Source organism: Protopterus annectens, chromosome 5.part1 (genome assembly GCF_019279795.1).
Source record: "Protopterus annectens isolate FY-2018-M chromosome 5.part1, PAN1.0, whole genome shotgun sequence".
Classification (NCBI taxonomy): domain Eukaryota; kingdom Metazoa; phylum Chordata; order Ceratodontiformes; family Protopteridae; genus Protopterus; species Protopterus annectens.
The window spans coordinates 590,060,542-590,078,025 of record NC_056736.1 but is presented as its reverse complement, the minus strand read 5'-3'; the positions used below and the strand labels follow the sequence as shown (position 1 = coordinate 590,078,025).

Below are 17,484 nucleotides of genomic sequence, written 5' to 3'. Positions count from 1 at the left end.
TGGAAAGCAAATACCTCATAGAGATTTTCATTCTTACTGCGTCACCTGTTTAAGCCCAGACCACGACATCCCTTGCTGTCAGTTTTGTGCCTTGTTCAACGCCTGAACTATTTGTTGTTGGGCTATTTTTGTAGCTAAATACTTTCATTCTCGATCTCCATATTCTGAAATGGCTTTGTTAAACCATCCGACTACCGATCTTCCAAAAAAAACGTAAGGATAAAGACAGAGACAGACTGCATGGGTCCAAAACTGCCGACGATGCTTCCATTAACCTAGTCAGCAGTCCGCCGGTACTCAGTGAGGCACTTTCGCAGCCCCTGATACCCGCTACTTCAGATTCGCAGGCCTTTACTGAGACCCATTTGGTGTCCGGTATGCCGCGAGATGCTTTTTTGACTATGGAACCTGCAGATATCTTTACCTTGGATGGGTCCGGAGCCGCTGTGCAGGCACCGGCATCTGAGGGTGGATTCAGGCCTACAGACTTTCATATTAAACCAACGGCATCATTTCCAACTAGAAGTACCAAATTCCGCATGCCTAAAACTCACTACGCCTAGAAAACCAACAAATAAACCGCAGACTTAGACCCATATGCCTCAAAAACAAATGCTTAGAATGGTTGAAGACCTTATTACCTTAATTAGGGGAAACCAGCCTTCCCCCTCTGAGACCTAGAACTGATTTTCTTTCTGATTCTTCTGATCAGCAATCTGATATCTCTGCTCCTTCTGATTACCAGGATTTGCCCTTATCTACTTATGAGGATTCTGATGCAGGGGATTCCATTCCCTCTGCTTCCCCTCCAGAAGATTTTTCTTTTGGTGAAACCTTGCATACCCTTAGGGAGCATTTCCGCTCGGAAAACCAGGACATTTCTTAGTCCAAAAAGAGACTTGGGGAATTCTTACTCCTGCCTCAACACAGGCCTCTAGCTATCCCTCCTGTTCTGGCTATTGTAGATGATGTTTTCTTGGAATCTAGCCTTACCCTAGACGCTTTACCTCCAGCTCCCAGAAAACCTGACCGGTACTACAGAGTACCCGACTCTCTCAAGTTCCTCTTCAAGAGTCCTACTGCGGATCCAGAGACCATTTCCCCAAGGACCAAAAGGCATTAAGGCTACTACTGCCAAAAATCCTACCCCTTCTGATAGGGATTCTAGAGACTTAGACAGATGGGGTAAGAAGGTATGCACCTCTGCTACTTTAGTCATTAGGGCTTTAAATTGCCAGTTTCATATGTTAAAGTATCGGCAGCATGTTATGGGACTACTTAAACAGAAAATAATATCAATTCCTGACTGTGCTGAACACAAAGACTTGCAAGATTTAATGCATTCTGCTGAACAGGTTGGTAAACATACTTTGCATTGTGGTTTTGATGCTTTAGAAGCATCTTGCAGGGCTATTGTCACTGGGTCTGTACTTAGAAGGCATGCTTGGCTTAAGGAACAAAACATGCCAGATCATGTTAAAGCTAAACTACTGGACGCACCCGTAAACCAAGACAGCCTTTGCAACAAAGCCGAAGTCTTCAAAAGGATGGAGGAAAAAGCTAAATCTATGCAAACTGTTAAAGATTTCCTACAAGTACAGCCTCCCAGATTCAGTAGGCATTGGCCTTCAAAGAACTGGTCCTTTCCAGTCCCTTCCAGGCCTTCTCAGTCCAAACCCCGGAACAGCAGACCACCACGATTTTAGTCTCAGGCTACGCACAGATCTAAGCAGTGTAGGGCTCCCACTTCCAAAGCAGGGAGTAGTAAGCCACTCCGTTATGGAAAAATGGCACAATGACTTAACCTTAACCCTTTCAAGCCCTGCTCAACTACTTGCTCCCTTAGGAGGAAAGCTCGCCTTGCATGCAAAAAACTGGGAACTCAGTACCCAGGACAAATGGGTTCTGAACATTATATGTTAAGTTGTCTATCTCGCCTTCATTCTTGCTGGTTGGGTTCGGAGCCGATCTTCGGCTCTGACTCTGCCATCTTCTAAAGCTCGAGAGCTACATACTGGCTTGAGGTCTCCCCATATCCCATGATGCCTGGTGCTAGAAACCCAGATCTCGTTTGCTGCTTCAGCTGCGAGGTTGCTCTACTGGCTCAGGTCGTATAAAACCTTTATATTGTGTCTTTTTCTGTCTTAAACTAGTTTAATTTTAGCATAGAGTTATCGTTAGAATAGATTTTGATAATCGTAGCGTGTTCGTGTCTATATCCCTGTTTTTTTCCTCAGAAACTCAGTCATTTAGAGAGTTCCCCTCCCCCCTTCTCTTTTCTCTTAAGGTTTCCGTTACCTTATATCTAAAAGGTATCCGTTTAAGTTAGAGGATAACCTTTTTTTCTTCCCTTCTCCTTTAAAAAAAAAAAAAAAAGTTTAAGTTAGTTAGATAGTTTTGCTATAGTTCAGTATAGTTTTTGTAGTGTAGTGCTTCTGGTAACTGTAAGGTATTTTACTGTAGTTTGTTACCTTAACCTTTTTGTGTGTGTGTTTTTCCTTGGATTTTTCTTTTGTTAGGATGTCCAAGGATTCTAAGCCGTTTGGATTCAAGAAGTGTGACTCATGCTGTCAGAAGATATCTGACAGATGGTCACACTTGTTGTGTTTATTGTCTGGGCACTGTGCACCTGCAGGACTCTTGTTCGATTTGCCATGCGTTCAGTCCAAGAGTCCTGCAGGAGCGCAAAAACAAATTGATCTTGAGGGGTCTACTTAAACCCCAAGATTCACCGGCAAAAGCTCAGCCCGTGAAATCTTCTAGGCCACCTAAACCTTCGGCTCCCAGTTCGGAGCCATCATTTGGTGAAGCCATACCATCCATCTCGGCTGGAACCGATGTTCCTCCCTCCCAGTTGGCTCCGACACATTCTTCTGAGCCATCTGAGAGTTGAAAAAGGTCAAGGTCCCCTTCTTTAGAGTCTATACATTCGGCTCCGAAATCGCCTATGCTCCAGTCAGAGCGTAGTCACCGCTCATCACACTCTTCTTGGTCCTCAAGACTTTCGGACCATGACTTGGAAAGAGTGGTCAGTAGGCTGCTAAAATCGCAGGCCCTAGCCAAAATGTTGTCCAGCCCCCCTCATCAGGCATCGGCTCCGTCCACAGCTATAGAAATTCCTCCTCCGACTCATCCTTTGAGCTCGGAGCCGGAGTTCATTGGGGTTCGAGTCGTGGAACTGTCGGTTCCGATACCTTCTCCTTCGGTTCTGTCAGCTCCGATCCCTTCCATGGTACTGACCCTGGAGGGATCTGGGTGCCGGGACTCCCTGGTCGACTCCGAGGGGGCGAGTGGCATCGGGCCCTTGTCCGACCCCGCTATCCCTCTCGGTGCTTTAGCGCAGGCGAGCTCAGCTCCCACATCTGCCTCGGAGCCGTCTCCCTCGGTGCGGGGAGGGCTTCTGGTTTCTTCAGAGCCTGAGCCTTCTCTGCATCCGGGCAGGGATGCCTTTGAGGTGATGAGGAGTGTACTGGCCCCAGAGTCAGTCCCACGATTGACCCCATTGGCTTCTCCCCCTAGCGTGCCTGCGTTAACCTCTGCCCCTCTTCCAGACCCTAAGTGTGGGGATCCAGCGCTCCAGGACACCCCTTTGGGTGTATCCTCCTCTTCCGAGACCTCCCTTGACCATTCAGAGGAGCCACCTCGCAAGAGGAAATGCAAGAGGAAGCATGTTGACTCCCCCCAAGTCTGTCACGTCGGATACCGACTTAGAGAAGTCGGAAGGGTCCCCAAGATCCCCCTCTGAAGATGTCTCCTTCTCAGACATCCTTGAGATGTAGTCTCTATAGTTGGGCTTAGGTATGATAGGATAGGATACCTTCATTACTCTGTCTGATGTTAGTCTCACCAAACAAGATCTGGGTTTCTAGCGCCAGGCATCTTGGGATATGGGGAGACCTCGAGCCAGTATGTAGCTCTCGAGCTTTAGAAGATGGCCGAGTTGGAGCCGAAGATCGGCTCCGAACCCAACCAGCAAGAAAGAAGGCGAGGAGACAACTAACATGGAACGTTATGGTAGGTACACAACTTCTTTTTCCTGAGGATATAGATTCCACTTCCACATACTACCAACCCCAAGTGGTTGGCCAGACCTCCCCCCCCCCCCAAAATCAATGGGTGGAGGCCCAACAGCAGGTTCTCTCTCTTTTCAGTGTCAGGGCTATTCAGCCTGTCCCAGCAGAACAACGGGGACAAGGTTTTTATTAAATACTTTTTCTGGTACCCAGAAAAGAAAACTCCTGGCGTCCTATCCTGGACCTCTCTATTCTCAACACCTTTCTGGTCGTTCCAAAATTCAAAATGCTAACTCTTCAACAGCTTCTTCCTATGCTAGCCAAGGATGCCTGGCTGGCAACCCTAGACTTAAAGGAAGCCTACCTGCACATCCCAGTAAGAGAATCCTGCAGACAATGCCTGTTTCATAGGCTCATAGGTTGGTACTGGGCTATCTGCCCGAAGACATGTATTAGCCCAGCCACGTTGTGTGGTATTCACCGCCCCTTTAGTAGTTCCCTAGACCCTTGTACTAGCAGCTAGTACCCTTGGCCCCTATCTAGTAGTGCTGTTGGTGTGATCCCCGGTGTGAACTTTCCTGTTACCCATCCACTCATCAGGGTTCAGGTGGGCTCCATGCACTTTCAGTTCTCTGCACTTCCCTTTGGCTTATCTACTGCGCCCAGGGTGTTCACAAAGTGTCTAGCTCCAGCCATTGCATTTTGCAGGCAGAGAAATATTCAGATTTACCCATAATTGAACGATTGTCTGATTCAGGCAGAAAGCCACGACTTGTTATTACAACACCTGGCATTTGTAAAGAAACTTCTAACCTCACTGGGGTACACCATCAACGAAAAGAAATCACCCCTAGTACCCTGCCAACAGATTGTATTCCTGGGAGCAAACAAGTTTATTTGACAACCTACTTCAAACTATTGGCCACAAAAACCCAGCTATCTGCAAGGAAAATACTGCAAGCTCTGGGGTTCATGGCCTCTTGCATTCTGCTAATTCCTTATGCAAGACTGCATATGAGGAAACTCTAATGCTATCTAAAAAGTCTATGGTGTCAACATTCTCAGGACCTGGAAACAATGATTCCTATCATTCCTTGTCTAAGGACAGAGTTCCTTTGGTGAGCAGAGGCCTGCTACCACAACAAGGGACTCCTTTTCACTCTACCCCCTGCTGCCCAAACCCTAACAACAGATGCATCAGACTATGCATGGGGGGCTCACATGGCAGGGCAGTGCATACAGGGAGAAATGGAACCAGAGACAGATGCACCTGCATGTCAATCAAAAAGAAATGCTAGCTGTACAGAATGCTCTGACAGGCTTCAAAGACCTTATTCTTCTAGGACAACTATTGGTAAAGATAGACAACACCACAGTTATGTGGTACATAAACAAGCAGGGGGGAACCCACTCCTACCCTCTCTGCAAACTACCCATGGCTCTGTGGACACAGCCTTGAGCTACCAAGTGCACCTACAAGCTCATTTCCTGCTAGTCAACCTAAATTCACTGGCAGACAACTTAAGCAGAAATCTCATGGACCCACACGAATGGAAATTAGAACCCAAAATGTTCAACCTCTTGAGGAACAAATGGGGGACTCCAGAGGTAGACCTGTTTGCCTCCCCTCAGAACTACCAATTGAACAAATTCTGCACCAGAACTCCCCACAGTCAAGCTTGGAAAGTGGATGCCCTGTCCTTTACCTGGGAAAGCCTATCGGTTTATGCCTTTCCTCCTCTGCCTCTCCTCTTGAAGGTTCTACTAAAGATCAAACAGGACAAGCCAAGGACAATACTGATTGCGCCAGACTGGCCACGCCAGCACTGGTGTACCCCCTCTTGCGCAGTCTGACACTGCTACAACCATGGCACCTGCCTCAGACCCCTTCCCTGCTGTCCCAGCAGGCGGGCCAGATTCTGCACCCTCAGCTTCAAACCCTGAACCTTGCAGCCTGGCTAATTCTATGAGCTCTCCTCTAGTATCCCTCAGTAAGCAGGTGCTGGATGTCATTCTAGAGGCTAGGAGGCCTATTGCTAGAAAATCCTATGCTGAAAAGTGAAAAAATATACTGTTCCTGGAGCCAGGCTCAGGGGATGAACACAATGGTGCCCAGCTTACCTCCTATTCTAGATTTAACAGAAATGCTCCACAAGGGCCTATCCTTCTCGTCAGTTAAGATTCATGCCTCTGCCATTTCAGCACATTATAATATTGAGCCACCCCTCTTCTTTCACCCCTTGCTAAAACAATTCCTTAGAGAGACCAAACATTTTAAACCCCTCAGGAGAGCTCCCACTCCAGCCTGGGACCTTAACTTTGTATTGGAAAAGCTCACCCCCCCCCCCTTTGAGCCAGCTGCTACAGCCGAGTTGAAATTCCTTTCTTGGAAAACAGCCTTACTTCTAGCCATCACTTCAGCAAAAAGGGTGTCTGAATTACAGGCCCTCATGGCAGTGGAACCCTTCATTATCTTCCATGTGGACAGGGTTTCCCTCAGGACTAATCTGTCCTTTATGCTCAAGGTGGTGTCTAGTGTGGCCCTAAACCAGTGCATTCATTTGCCTACTTTTTCCCTAATCCTCAAAATAAAGGGGAACGGATACTGCATTCTGTGGACGTGCACAGACAACTTAGATTCTATTTGGACAGGACTAAGCCTCTCAGGAAATCTGACCAGCTGCTAGTTGACTTTGCTGCAGGGGCGGTGGGGAAGGCCATTTCAAAGCAAACCATTTCCAGATGGATAGCCCATCGCATTCATTTCTGCTACAAGCACCATGGAAAACCTACCCCACAGGGGATAAGATCACATTCCACCAGGGCTGCATCTACCTCTACAGCATTTCTCAGAGGAGTCCCTACCAGGGATATCCTGGAAGCTGCTAGCTGGAGCTCTATACATACCTTCACCAAGCATTACCACCTGCCTATCTTTTCTAAATCCAGAGCTGGATTTGCTACTGCAGTCTTGCAGGGCTCAATAGCTGGCCCTAATGCTCTTTAACTTCCTCCTCCTTTCCTTAGCTTTGGGAATCAACCCAAATGTGATGACTGCAACAGTGAAACATGAAGAACATAATACAGGTGTGTACACTTACCATAAATGTAGATGTTCGAGTGTATTCACTGTTGCAGTCCTGGTTACCTTCCCTCCAGCCCCCTGACTTCTCTTGGCTCTACCTTTCCTTCTTGTTTGGCATTTATTTTATCATGTGTATTTGCTTTTTGATGGGGGTGTACCATACCATATAATTGCTTCCTATTGTGGGGGCACCTGATATCTAGGGCAAGAAAAGCGGATGTAATGGCATCGGCTGCATGTTTTATACCCCTGACGACCTGACATCATGGAAGAAGTGACAGCATCCACAGAAATCCAAAGACTCTGGTATTCAGGCTGGCTGAGGGCTACCTGCAGGCAGATAATCCAAATTTGATGACTGCAACAATGATTACACTTGAACATCTAGATTTATGGTAAGTGTACACAACTGTACCTTTTTTTCCTTTGCTTGTGTGTTAAAACTGACTACTTGCTAAAAAAAAAAAAAAAAAAAAAAAAAGAGTCCTCCCCACCTGTTGGATTCTTTACCCCTGGGGGAATTGTATATATAGAATTTTTACATAATTCAGAGAATTCCTGTGCACTGGTTAAGAAGTTATTCAGACAAAGACATAGGTATTGCCTGTGCTTTTAATAAGGAAGCCATTCAGACAGATGTATATGGGGGGCCTTTATCTCACTGCGGAAGGTCTCCAGACATTCATTGTTTTGGTAAATAAATTCTTCAAGTCAACAGACAAAAGAATGTCTCTATTTTGAGTCAGAAGTTCTTCAGGTAACTTGTGCATGCACCTTTGTATCAGTTAAGGATGTCCATCAGACAACACTGGGAATGCCTGTGCATTGATTAGGAAGCCCATCAGGCAGCCTAGTTGAATAGCTCTGTAACAGGCTGCGGGAAGGTGGGACGCTGGAAACTTTGGTGCCAAGATGCCACATTCCAGTGCCTACAACAAAAATTAAAAAATTCCCAACCAACATCCTCAGCAGAGACTATGTATTGCTCTTTTGGGCATTTTAAAAAATATATTAATGTAATAGTTTTTTTTCCATAGTAAACATTTATGCATTTTAGGTGGAGACCTAAACTTTCTTCTGCACTATATTTTTCGTTTTAATAAGGAATAATAAACTTGCCAAAGGACTAGAGAAATTAAGGTGTCAGCAGTAATAGTTGATTATAATTATGTTCTTACTGTAGCAGTTGAAAAACTCTCAATTAGCATATATTTTAGCACTCTTGAGAATGGATTTCTGTTGCATTTGAGAATTTGTAGGTCATGCAACTGTCTTCTCAATCCCCAGAGGTGTGACTTGCTGAGGTGAGTGTGCATCATGCACGCAGGGAGTATATCCTAAGGTGAAGTTGAGCTGTGATTGTAGCAGAGAGTATATTCTGAAGTCTAGGACTGGCGTGTGTGCACCATGTCCAGTGTTCGATCTAACTCATTGACTGCTTCACAAATAATGTAATCGTCTACTGTTTCTGGTCTGAACATAAAGTTGTATTGAATGAAATACTGTTTGTAATTGTTCATAAAGGTTCTGCTAGAATTAGTAGGCATCTCTTTTGTCAGTCCTTGAGTCTTTACTCCAGATTTCCTGATTTTGCATTTTTGCAGTTGTGATACTGTTCTGAGAGTTATTAGACTGCAAGATTGCAGTGATTCAGAACCCTTCTTGCTGCTGGGTTTTTAATATATTTGTGCAAGGGGTACGGGGGTGGGGTGGGGCTTGTCACCTTTGAAAAAAATGTAAATGTATTTTGCTATTGTGCAGCTGGGTGTTTCATGGAGTTTTCTTGTCGGTCATTTCTTATTAACAGATTAGTGTTTGCTCATTGGGGAGTCTGTGGTCATAATGGGAGAGTTATAAATAATTGTGTTAAAGATGTGAGGTAGTGGACATGTCTTGTACCATGGTCTGATGAATAAGTTTAAAATCAGGAAAATTGTGGTTCATTATTAAGCAAAAAAAAGTGTATGCCATGTTGCTGAGAGGGAACACAGAGACACAGGTTGTTGCCTGAATATCTTCTAGATTACATAAACTGCGACAGTTTATAACTAATCTAATGATAAATTTACACATTCCTGTTTAGGTTCATAATGTAATCAGGTGATTTATGAGTAGTATTCCTTCTGCAGACAATGGGTACTTGAAGGGAATGTATTGAGAAGTAGTGCACTATGAAGGCACATTTGTAGAAAATTTAAGGTTGCAAAGGAAAGTGGATGATTTAACCTTTCATTTGGCATCTATTGTGTTGCCATCATAAGTCTGGGTTTTCACCATAGCAGCAGTTATAGAGGCAATCAGTATTATTCATTTTTAGTCAGAATTCTGTTAATTGTGTGGGTGGCATCATGCAGTTGCAGCACTAGCATTGATGCTGAGGTTGCGTAGTCATTTACTTGTGTTGTGAAGCTGAGGTGGGGTCATACATGTGTGGGTCATAGGAGAGCTCCACAAGCACCATTCTTTAATACAGCTAATGTTGGCTGAGTATAAAACGTGGCAATAAAGTAGTAATAAAAAGTAAGCTTGCTTGGAAGGAAACTTTTGACTGTGAAAGAGTGGGAAGGTAGGTAAGGTAAGATAGTATTTTTATTAGGCGGTTAATATGTACAGGTTGCATGTGTAAATTATCCATGCTTGTACTAAGTACTGTGGGCTCAATTTATTTAGGGGTAGTACAAAAACAGGAGCGTGCATGTGACAAAGGAAAATTACTTCAGGGCAGGTGATCAAGTGGTAGCACATCTCTCTTTGGCTGAGAACTGGGGAGTTTTATTTTGTTTATTTATTATTCAATTTGCTAACCAGGGTAGAGCTTTGAACCAAATGGACCTATTTCAGTGTCTGCCCAGAGAAGTATCAACGACTGTAGACAATCAAGTTAACAAAAAGTATTAGGATTACAAACAACATGCTGGTGTAAAGATGGGTAGCAGTGAATTAATAACAGTAATAATAAAGTGCAACAGTACAGAAGACAGTAGGAAGGGATGGTGATAGTAAATAGAAAGACGAGAGTGAAATACTGAACGGCTAGAGCACAAATTGTAAAAGATAATTAAGGTAAGTGTATACTACTATATAAACTAAATGCTCATCTGTATAAGAGTTGGGTTGCTAATCATAACAGCACTTAAAATAAGTCTGGTTGCCATAAGTAAAATACATTGTAAGCTTTGATTCATACAGCATTGATTCAGGTGGGGAGTGAGTGAGTCAAGTATGGAGGCATATATACTGAGGTGAACTCTGGAGAAACAGCAGTGGCCAATTGGAAAGGTGTACATACAGTAATGAAAACATAAAATAAACATTGAAGGTAAAAGATCTGTTTTTAGCTCCTGATGCAAGCCATAGTACTGGATACGCAGATAATGAATCAAAAATTGATATTCTAGAGAAAGTGGCAGTCCTGAAACTTGTATACAGTGGACATTACCTTTTATGGGCACTCTTCACAGTGGATAGACCATTTTGGTCATGTCTGGCTGGTTCATTCTCCGTCGCCTTTCCTCATCTCTCAAGCAACCAACACTCTGGATGTACACAAACACCCACCATGTTGCTGTGCTTGGGTGTCCCTGCGTTAGTGTTAAGGAGAGTGACCTGTTCCGCAACTTTAGATAACCCTTTCTTCTTTCTTGCTTTTTCATTGTTCATTACAGTTAGGTACTGCAGACCCCTTTTCCATTATTTGCTTATTAATCCTATCCTAATTATGTAATTTAATTTGCAGCAAGGTCTTGCTAGTGGTATGGACATGCTGGCCATTTACATCATGTGAATGTTTCTCAGTACAGGCAGGTGGACATCCCCAAATGTGACGCTTTTACTGCAAGTGAATGATGAGCAACCTTTACCCATCTGAGGACCCATCAAAGAAGGCCTACTCTTAGAATAGCTGACATGTTGAGATGTTGAGTGCATCTATTAGTGTGGTTTTATTATACTCTTAGAATGGCTGAGGTGTTGAGTGCATCTGTTAGTGTGGTTTATTATACTCTTAGAATGGCTGAGATGCTGAGTGCATCTGTTAGTGTTGGTTTATTATACTCTTAGAATGGCTGAGCTGTTTAGTGCATCTGTTAGTGTGGTTTATTATACTCTTAGAATGGCTGAGATGCTGAGTGCATCTGTTAGTGTGGTTTATTATACTCCTAGAATGGCTGAGATGCTGAGTGCATCTGTTAGTGTGGTTTATTTTACTCTTAGAATGGCTGATCTGTTTAGTGCATCTGTTAGTGTGGTTTATACTCTTAGAATGGCTAAGATGCTGAGTGCATCTGTTAGTGTGGTTTATTATACTCTTAGAATGGCTGAGATGCTGAGTGCATCTGTTAGTGTGGTTTATTATACTCTTAGAATGGCTAAGATGCTGAGTGCATCGGTTAGTGTGGTTTATTTTAAACAGAAGTGACGATATTGATGTTTTTTGCTGTGCTTATTATCTGTCAAGATAAACTGTGGGAGTCATCCTGTTTTTATACTGTGGTCTGGAGAAATTTTATCTGTAATTTACTAAAAAACTGAAAAATCTGTGTAAGTGGTACCTGCCTTTCTGACTGATGGATGTGAATATGTGGTTATTAGCAGGCTTTTGTGTGAAGAATTGGCTGTAAATTCTCCATCCTGAAAACTTTCCTGTAGTATGTTACATTGATGTTCATGCTTCTAATGTGCCTGTCACAGTAGCTTGTCTTTAATATCTTTTAGGAAAATTTAAAGTTTATGTAGATTGTCCCTATTGTAGTATATGAAATGAGCATTTAGTGTCTAGCCAGGAAAGGGGGGGGGGGTGTTGGTGCTTGCATATTATCTCAACCAAATTCCAAATAGTATGAAACGCTAACGCATGGCAATGTTCACTGACTGCAAATAACATCCAATACACACGTTAATCACGATTTCTCTTACTATTAAAATGGCGAATTACATCACATAGTTTGAAGTGATCATAATGCTGCATCTGTGGTTCTTATTATGCTGCAGACTATTACTGCCATTATTATGTCGTTAAAACGTTTTATAGTGGCCAAGGAAAGGGCTGTTTTAACTTTTTATTGGTATATTGTTTGACTACACCTGTAGTCTTGTAAGCATACACAGATTTCAAAACCTTGCCATTTCTTTTCTCTTTGTAACCATCTATAGTCGAGCCGTAGTAGGAGTTGGGTGCCGCATACTCCTACTTGTACTTGTTGCACTGCGTGTTAGGGAGGTCTGTTACGGCTGATGGTACTCATTTTGCTTACTTTTGGCTTCATACTTTGTGGAGCTCAGCATAAATTTGAGGGGTAATGTTGCATTTAGGCAGTTATTCTTCTGCTGTGGCTTGTTTGTGTCACTGTAAAATCCTATCATTGTAAAGGGAAGTTCCCCATACTGCACAATAACCTGACATGGTTTGGGGGCCTCCATTCCGATGTTAAGGTAATGAAGCAGGCAAAAGTACATAAAATGCATTTTCCCTAACTCCCTGAGGATTGCAGTCGACTGCAGAACAGATAAACTCATTCTGCGATAACATCGTAAATTATACCAGGTTAGAAATCTGGTAGCAATAATACGTAGGTACCAACATTTTTTGTCTATTTGCCACCTGAGTTTGATCTCTTAACATGCGAAGCAGGCTTTCCCCACAGTGCCTTTTCTATGATTTTAAGCCAGTTAAGTCAAGAAGGATAAGAACAGCGAGACTTTAACATTGTACTGCTTTTCATTTCTGCACATAAATCCAGTGGCAGTAGATTAAATTATTTTACACAGTTCAAATTACAGAGGTTGGTTTTCATGTTGATCTATCTTTCAGTGCTTCCCTCAGTGAAGGTATTTGTCCTGTGCCATTTCTAGGTCATTTTTACTGTGAAACTGTTAACTGTGTCTTTTCTGAGCAAAGTGAAATAAAAATGAATTTTAGAGAATTCATGTCGAGCATCTGACTGAAAATGCAACTACTTCAATACGGTTTTCAGATGACTGGGATATTTGTGTCCCTTTCTCTGTCTTAACTGAAACAGTGTGATAATTTAGGGAACTGGATAACAAATTATAATTTGAAGCAGAAAGCTCTCCAGTCATTTGAGCCTGTCTATGAAATATTTGCTGTTTTTACTGTCTTTCCTAGGATGCTGGGGAAGAGTCCACCCCCCCCCCCCCACCACCACCACCACCACACACACACACACACACACCTTTTGATTCTAATAAAGAAGAATATGCTTTGTGAATTTGTAGTACAGATAAAAGGCAATGGTGTTATCCTTTAAACTTTCGTAGGTCAATACTAGACAAACAGATCCCGTAGACCATCACAGCTTGGCTACTGCAAGTGTCGTTCTTATTGTCTTCTGTCCCTAAAGGCCAAAGGGTGCAGCCCAGGAGTTGGCTTTCATGTCCACACACACACACACACACACACACACACACACACACACACACTCTCATTGTGATTTGTTTTACAGAGAGTTGGGGGGGATACTTTGCCAGGGAATGAAAGTGTATCACATAGGTAAGGAATCCTTTGGGAGAGATGAGATGTGTATTTCAGTATTGATTTTTAAGCTAGTGGCATTACCTTGTCTTTGTCCCTCATTGCTTTAAAGACCAAGCAGATGTCCCCATGTAACAGTCTATAAACTGATGGCCCTTCAGATAGAGTGAAAGGCCCTTCATTCTTTCAAGATAACCTGAGGCAGATGTAATTTTTATTACTTTTATTAGTAATCATTGCCATATAAAATTAGTGAGTTCCCACTAATATTTGCACTTTTTATCTTTGGTTTCTAAGTGCTAAGCAGGAGACCAGTGGACTCTTCCTCTGGTTCTGTTTTAACGGGTAACCTAGAGGTTTGCTATACAGTTATGGTACTGTAATGATCTGAAACAATAGTTAGGAGAGGGAGATTATGCTTTGAAGTGCGTGCTTCTTTTACATTGTGTATTAAAAGGTTGAGAGTGGTTTGCTTCTCTGTCTGTCAGTCTCAACTGTGCTGTAATCTGCATATTACAATGTGCTTTGATGACCATTGGTTGTTTAATTTTGTAGTTGTGAATGATGAGTGTGTAGGCGGAGCTTCCCATTCTTTGTGTTTTGAGTGTACTTATGAAAATGTAGGAGGTTAGAGAGCACTGTGCCTTGTATAATTTAATAACTTGCTTTTCCTAAAAGGTTTATTATCAAGAAGTTAGGATGATGTGCACTGTCACCTTACTTATTTATAATGTATGTTTTGTTCATGCTTGGTGTTCTGCCATTGGAAATGAGCTGTTTAATTTGATGGGTGCAAGTTCTAAATTAGTTATTTTTGTACTGATTCTTCGGCGGTAAATCCCCTTTCCATTTTTTAGTAGAAGTTGAATTCCATCTGAGATTGACAGCATGGTGTTTTCAAGGCTTTTATTCCCCTCATGTGCTGAGCTGTTTAAATGTTTAGCTCTGGGCTTACTTACATGGTAGCACTGTTGCATTTCTTAGTGAAGGTCTGTTATCCATGTGACTGTTTCGACATAAGGCTGTTTGATTATTGAAGGTAAAATAGACTTAAGTACATTTGTTCGACTAATGGAGTAGCAGTGAACGATGAACATTATCACCCTGGAAGGGAAAGGCAGAGTGGTAATATGGGTGTCTTCAATGATTCCCTTTTGGGGACGTGGTCCAAGGGTGAGGAGTGAACATGGATGACCTGCTGCAGAGGCAGCCTGCAGTGAACATGTTGCAGCATATCACACACGGCTCTCTGATACAACCATGGGCATTTAGATGGGGGAGTGGGTAGGGTATAATGAAAAAAATCCCCCCAAAAATTGTGGGTGGCAGAGACTCTCAAAATGCCCTTAGGTTCCACATCCAGCCCCAGCAGAATAATTGAGTAAATCGCCGGTGGGGGGGGGGGTTGAGTAGCTTGTAGACCCTGCACAGACAATGAGACACTGGGTATCACTGCTGTAAGAACAAAGTAGGGGACCAAAAATTGTTTGTTTGTTTGTTGAGGGCTAGTTGTCTTTAAATTGCTGCATATTTTGAAGGATATTCTGGGTGGCTGCATGCCATGTGTGTTATTTGTTGTTGCAGAAGATCTCCCTGCAAAATGAATGCAATACGTTCTGCTGAATGTCCTGTTATTGTTAGGGGGGAGGAGATGGCTTGGTCAATGCTTGAAGGAAATATGACTTATTGGGTACTGTAAATCGGGCAGTGAATGCGTTTGTGTAACATTCAAGTGCAATAAGATGTTAGACGTCGAATGATTACAAATGTACAAGTTTAGGTGTCCCTCCAGAATAGGCCTGTTTCATAGTTTTGGTGGGAATAGGAAAGTCTTAATTTTGTTTGTTTTTTTTTTGTTTTTTTTAATGAAAGCCAAAGTTACTTTTGATATTTGATTTTAATTGTCTTTAGGGAAATACAATAGGTTGATAAAGGGTTTCTGCCTTTGTAGTGCATGTAAAGTTGGCATACAGTTACAATGGATGATACACTTACTAAAACGCATTGCAGTAAGTGTATCTGTATATGTTAAGATGGTTCTCTATGAGGATGGGGGGGTGCAGCAATGATGGAATAATATGTGAAGGAGAATGAATATACAAAGGAGCGTATTTTCCAGCAAACAGTTGTCAGAAGAGAACAGGGCAGATACTGGATCGTCTGAAAGCTGGTGGAGAGACTTCTTGATAGTTGGGAAGGTCATCCACTGTATGTAAGTGGTGACAATATAAAGATTGGGTTAGAAGTATTGTCATAAGTGCGACTGAGTCAGGTCATTGGAAGCATTTTTCCCCAAAGATTTTCATTAATTTTCTCCATTCGATTGCATTTTGTTGCTAGGTAAGTTTTTTTATGGGAAGAATACACTTTGATAATCTTAATTCCAAGATTTTTTTTTTTTTTTTTTTTTTTTTTTTTTTAGTGAATTTTGTGGTGTAACAAGGAGGTCAATTTCTAATCTTTTAAATTTTAGGATGAGAGGTACTGAACAGATTATAATAGGTAATGTCTGTTTTTCTAAGGCTGTAGAAAATGTCTGCACCACTGTAACTTTGTAAATATGCAGATCATGTTTAGATGATTATGAATTATTAGATGGCTGTTTGCACTCTTTCAGTTGTATTTTCCGTTAGTGACTGTAGACAAGTATTTGACTAGATGTCTAACTCCTAGTACATACAAGGTGTACGAGTATTTGTACCATGGCTGATGAATAAAGGTGAATTTGGTTTTATTTGTTCTCTAAACAAGTTCTGGGTGGCTGAAGAAGCAACTTGTGGCAGCTGTCAGTGTCATGATCATACAGCAGGCAACACCTTGTCTGCTGTTAATTCTGTAACATGTAAACAATACTTTCACTAGCTGTAGAAGTGGTTCAGTGCTAAAATGAGGCGATCTGAACTGCACAAGCAGCTAAGATGTTACAAATAGCTGTACGAGATTATCAGCAGAAAGGAATACCTCCTGTTTTATGACATTCATAAAAATGACGCATTTGCAGTATTCTGACATGAGTACAGCCCCAGACTCCAGACTGGTTATAAAAATGCTTGTCTGCAAAACAATCTTGTTGGGTTAGTAGTTGTAGCTCAGAAGGGGTTTTAGCAGTGCAGATGATTGTAGAGTCCTCTGCATATTGGATCACTGTGCCATGAGTAAGGGAGCTGCGGAAGTCATTTATAAATATATTGAATAACAGGGGGCCCAGTATGGAGCTTTGGGGTACACCTGTAGTGATGTTGAGGAAGGGAGAACAGGATTGCTGCCATTTTGTTGATGGATATCTGTCAAGAGCGAGAGTTTGAGAACCAGTTTAGGTTTGGAGGGGAGACACCTAGGTTGTTGAGTTTAGAGAGCAGAAGGGGGTGAGATATGGTGTTGAAGGCTTTTGAAAGTTCAAGAAAAAAGAGTGGAGATGATTTGATTGTATCACATGCTCTATTTACAGTATCCAAAAAGGAAATAAGAGCTGTGTTTGTGCTATGGCCTGGCCTGAAGCCATGTTGGGGTGGGGAGAGAAGTTGGTTATTAACTAAGTGGTTAAGGAGTTGAGTATGAACACATTTCTCTTAATATTTTAGAAATGGGAGAGAGAGGATAGCAGTGGGCCGGAAATTGGAGATGTCTGAATTTTTGCTGTCTTTATGGAGAGGAAGAATGTATGCTTTATTCCAGATAATTGGGATATAGGATTCTTGAATGGATTTATTAATAAGTATACTAATGGGGTAGGTGATGGAGCATGCGGATATTTATAGGAATTCAGAGGGTAGGTTATCAGGAGCACTGATGCAAGGTTTTAGGAGTTTCATTATGGTGCATGTGGGAACAGGAGAGAGAGAGAAATTAGGTAGAATGGAAGGTCGTAAATCAGTGCGTGGTTGGTTTGGTGAGTT

At 42.4% G+C, this 17,484-nt stretch overlaps 1 protein-coding gene across 1 annotated transcript in view; it reads left to right on the top strand.

Moving 5' to 3' along the window:
• Nucleotides 1-17,484, top strand: part of UVRAG (UV radiation resistance associated) — a 2,169,435-nt gene that overhangs the window by 250,677 nt on the left and 1,901,274 nt on the right. The window lies entirely within an intron of this gene.